The following is a 5411-nucleotide window of genomic DNA, read 5'->3' on the forward strand; positions in this document are numbered from 1 at the left end:
ATGGCAGCTTCCTAGGTACTTTTCCCATGGGGGCAGAATGAAACTGTTTATGTGGATATTTTATCATTACCCATTTCATTCTTTGAACACTGGGAAGAGACCAGGTGGCAGCAAAGACAAATCAGTTTACATAGGAAGCTGGATTATACTGTGACTGTCCGTAGCTCTCCAAGGTTTCAGGCAAGAGTCTTTCTCAGCCCTGCCTAAAGATGCCAGGTGTATCCTGTATTTTGCACACAAAACATTTATGACTTGATGATTCATTGACTGTCTGCTGCTGCTGATCTCTTTTAATCTGATTGATGCTGTGTTTTTATTGATATTTTAATGCAAAGTGCCTTAGTGATTATGCACATGCTGTTTCATACCAGCAAGTCTGTACGTGGGGGAAATGTCAGGGATGTGTTGGAAACTAAGAGTGCATGCTCCCAGTGAGTATGACATCCAAAGCTACCCAAATCTGGTTCCTGAGATTCTCCACCCAGCATTCTTCTAACCTGCACCCAACTTCTGTAACCAAGAATTGAAGTCGGGTGGAGGATCTCAGGAAAATGTTGGGTGAAGAGTGTGAGAACTGGACTTGGATGGGTTTGGACATCATGCCCACCAGAAACAGGTGCTCTTGGCTCACAACATATCCCCAACATTTCCCCCACTTACAGACTTACCAGTGGTTGTATGAAGCTGCTCATAGGATGCATGCATTTTGGCAATTTCTCTAGAAAGGGAGCCAAATGTTAAAGAATGACGACTTGCAGTAAAAACTGAACTGGCCTTCAGGAGAGCCCTTAAAACCTATCTGTTTGGCCTGGCCTTCCAGGGTTTTTAAATAGTTGTAATTGGTTTGAATGTTGTAACCTGGTTTTCAGGGTGTTTTAATTGTTGTGATTGTTTAATTACTGTTTTATGATGTTTTAATTGTTAATTGTTGTTTTATACTGTTTATAATTTTTGTTTTAATTGTTAACTGATTTTAATGTTTTTGTTTTAATTGTAAACCACCCTGAGCCATTTTGGAAGTGTGGTATAAAAATCAAATAAATAAATAGTAATAATAAATAATAATAAATAACAAGACATACTCAAAAAGCCAAATGAGGGACAAAAATGGGACAGTGAGCTGATACTGTCCTTTGTAAATTGGGATAGTTGGAGAGGCATGAAGCAGCCATGTGGTCACCCTACAACTGTGTCCATATTGGAACTCCTATCCATATAGGAAATCTGGAGAGGTTCAGCTGCAGTTGCCACCAACTAATCTGGCGGCTACTTGGAAACAGGCCTTCGATTGTCTCCATCTCTTTGCTTTTTCAAAAAGTCAAGTTGCAAACCCTCAGGATTTTTAGGGGAAACGTGTTGCCAGTAGCTGCCTTTTTTTGTTCCCCTCTCCAAATCAGCCCATATAAAGGTGAATCCCGTTATCCACATGAATTCCATTCTGTGGGGGAACAGCGGATAATGGAACCATGGATATCGGGGCATTGAAGTCAATGGGATTGGGGAGGTTCGGTTCCTGGAGGCTGGCAAAAAGGGCAAAGAACACACCAAAAAGACCCACACAAAAAGGCAAATAAAGTGACACCCTCTGTGGGTATCCAGCTGTTCAGGAATGCCCCACCCCACTGACCCAAATTATCCACAGAATGGCTCCTATTGACAAGATGGCAGCAGGAAATGACCTCCAAGATAATTTCCAGCCATCTAGGAACCACAGATACATGGGTTTTAACACTTTTGTATCTGCAGAAAATGAGGTTGAGTATCAATTAGACACCCGCAGATATGCGGAACTACGGATAGTGGTACCATGGATAATGAGGTCCACCTGTATAGATTTTGTTCATAAGAAGCTGCACTATTGTAAAAGAACCAATTTAAAGTAAATAAGGAAAGACAGAAAAGTGGCAAAATTAATTAAAAGCAGAGTTGGGGAAGAGAACGGGATTGAATATTCATGCAATAACTGTTGAGGAAATTATCATGGTTTACCAGTCTGTGAGAATTAGTGAATGTGATGGTGGATTAAATATATGAATTATGAACATGTAGCATTCAAATAATTGGGCTGACAGAGTGACATGTTTTCAATGTCTCCTACCATTGCTTTATTACCATACTTGTGACTTAAAGATATGCATGGTTATATAATGTACCATAAAAATTAATTAAACTACGTTAATGTGAACATTACAAGGACTATGTTAATGTGAACATTACAAGGACAAAATGCAACTTTTTAATGTTTCACTTTCTTCAAAGGTTCGTGATGGAGGTTGGAAATGGAAACCTAAATTCTAGAATCTGAGCTACCAATGTGGTGGAATGACCCATCTCTACACAGGAAGCTGCCCAATACCAAGTCAGATCATCTAGCTCAGTACTGTCTATGCTGACTGGCAGTATCCTCTCCAAGGTTTCAGGCAGGAGTGATTTCTTAAGAACCCATTTCTCATTTACCTAACTCCATTCATTTCAGTGGGTTTAGGGGAGCCTAAATGCATTTATGATCAGGCTGCTAATCATTTGGTGTGTATTCCCCCAACACAGCGCACACAAACAGATGCATACTAAACTGGTTTAAAATCAAGATAGAGCTACTGAAGTTCTGCTGCCCAGGACCTGTTTTCAATTACCAAATGAGTTTCTGAGTGAAATTGCACAAACTGTGACATGACTCCTGCTGTCAACAGGAATATAGGAAGGCAAGGCTGGTGGTGGGGGAGGAAAAGATGTGAGGATGGGTGCAGTGCCCGGAGGCACTCTTACCCCTGGACTTTGGGGCCAAAGTCCAGAGCCTCCACACTCCCGGGGAGGCACTGGCCTGCCACAGTGCTGGGCAGCCAAGCTTGACCTCTGCTTTAGAGGCAGAGGGCAGAGTGGGGAATGAAATTATGGGGGATGGGAATATGTTAAGTGGCCTGTTGAGATGTTTCTGCTAATGCATATTTGCATAAATATACCTGTTTTGTATTCTTAAATTCTTGTGAGTTCAGTTGCTGTTTGTGCCCTCAAGAACCGAGATGTTAAAAATATTGTGAGGCTCTACACACAATCGGTGTGTAGAGCCTTACTGGGCTCTGCAGACCCGTTCTCCCTGCAGATGAGCAGGAAGCCATCCCTGGGTGGCCGGATCAGCCACCCACACAACTATCAGCTCCGTCACGGAGCCAGTAGGGGCAGCAGGGCTCGGTGGCCGCTGGGCATCCTGGGCAGACCCCCGAGGCTGGGAGGCTTGTTGTAGCCTCCCAGTTGGGGGTCTACTGGTTCTCACGATGGGGGGAATCCGGCCTGGGCTCCCTTAGCCTGTTTTCTCTCCATCATGAGAATCGCCTCTGTGTGTGTCACAGTGTGTGTTGAGAGGGAGACTCCAAAGGCCTTTAGGTCCAGGCTCCAAAATTACCTAGAGGCACCTCTGGCTGTGCCCACCCCCTGCAGCCCCCACCAAGCACTACACCTGCCTCCTTCTGCCACAAGGTTTGCTACACCATGCTAGCCATGCCCTTTCTGCCTGCATCAGGCAGTATTTCTGGTGCCAGACACTGACGCGCAGCCCATCCAGCTGGAGAGGACTTTCCTTGCCGGCCTGGCTGGGTGCTTCTTTCCTCTCCTTCGCAAGTTCGGTGCATGGAGCAAAAGACAAGCACAGGCACACAGTGTGCAGTGGTAAGGGTGGGTGTGGCACCCATTGATGGTGGCTGCAGTAGTGGGGGGTGAGGGGTGCCCTGGGAAATGACGGCACCCCTCACAGCACCGCAGCCTAGAGGCATCTCCCCCTCGCCGGCTCCATGTCCAGTGATGGTGATGCCACCGGCAGTGAAAGCTCTTCAACTTTGGCTAAAACTTCTCATAGGCCTAAGAAACAGTCAGCCAGGGAGCTGCATTCAAGGTCAACGGGAGCCAGCACTGTCACAGTGGTTTAAAAAAACTCAAGCTGACAGGAGACAAGCTTGTTTAAAATAGCAGCTTCCTCCTCAAATTGCTCACCTGCCTCATTTACTCTAGCAGACAAGAAATTAAATATCAGCATAAATTCCTGACTTTATGCAGCCATTTAAAAAATATGTTGCGACACAGCTCTCTGGTGTGTCTCGATGCAATATTAAGCATAGTTTTGCACAAGAATTAGTCGCCTTGTTAAAAAGAACTGCCACTTAATGATATTAAAATATTTACACTGGTAAACATTCTATAAACAAAGAGGAGAGATCTGCCTAACCCTTATGTAAATCACCTGGATTGATGCGATAAGCCTGCAAAGCACACAACATTGACAGAGAACTTGGTAATTTAACTGGGAGCAGTGTGATGCATTTTGGGAGATAATTCAAATGAATATTGCCAAGATTGCTGCTAATACAGCAGAGCGAATGCTCAGTGGGCGTACAACATTCCAGATGAATCTGCCTAAAAGAGAGAGCCTAAACACTGAAAGTGCCATGCCAGAGAGTAAAAATGAAGAAGAGGCATTACATTAAAACTTAGAATACTATCTTAAGAACAAAGCCAGGGGAACTGTGTTTAGAAATGCATTGCAACTATGTGAAGTGTCTGAGGCTGTAATTGAATATCCTCTCCTAGTTGCTAATAGTCATAAATATAGGTGTCTGCATTTTCTGAAACTGATTTTCAAAGAATAGCTAAATGAAATGAATAAATAAAAATACCCTATCTATTCAATTTTATTAACTGTTTAAAAAGAAAACCTGAGGCAACATTATTGTTGGGTACTTTATTTTCAGTTTGACCTGTGCAGATTTAAAAAGAAAATATGATTTAGGAATTTTATTTAGGAATAAAAAATATATGATTTAGGAATGAAAAATAACAGGTTTCTTCCTTTCCAGTCAATCAAAAAGCTTGAGTAACAACACTTGATCTTATTAAAAAAATAAATAAATCTGCGAATCTCATTGTGTACACTGCAGCATCAGGTGATTAATCTGCACAGAGTCTGATGCTTAACATCTTGTACAATTCCTGAAATTGGGCTGAATTGAAGCAGCATCCCAAGCTGTGTGCCACTGACTTTGCACCAATTCCCACATGATATGAATTTTCTGTTTATATATTGCTCTCCTGGAAAGAAATGCTTGTAACACACATAGCAAAATAAAGGGTGCTGCTTTGTTCTCAGTGGTGCTAATTGTTGAAATGAGCAGCTTTATGAGACTTAATACAAATTAAAAGGCAACATTTCTTTACAAGTGAATTAGTCACTTGCTCCATTGCCTGTAGCAAGTAGGAACTGCCTTCATGCATGGAAGGTACCATAGACAGGAAAAGAGTCTTTTTATCTTCTGGATGTTGATGTGCTACACATAACTAAGAGGCTTGTTTTTGGGGCGGTATACAAATATGTTAAATAAAAACAAATAAATAATATAGGTTGGCAAGTAAGATTTTTGTGGGCT

This window comes from Hemicordylus capensis, chromosome 6, assembly GCF_027244095.1.
Source record: "Hemicordylus capensis ecotype Gifberg chromosome 6, rHemCap1.1.pri, whole genome shotgun sequence".
Lineage (NCBI taxonomy): Eukaryota > Metazoa > Chordata > Lepidosauria > Squamata > Cordylidae > Hemicordylus > Hemicordylus capensis.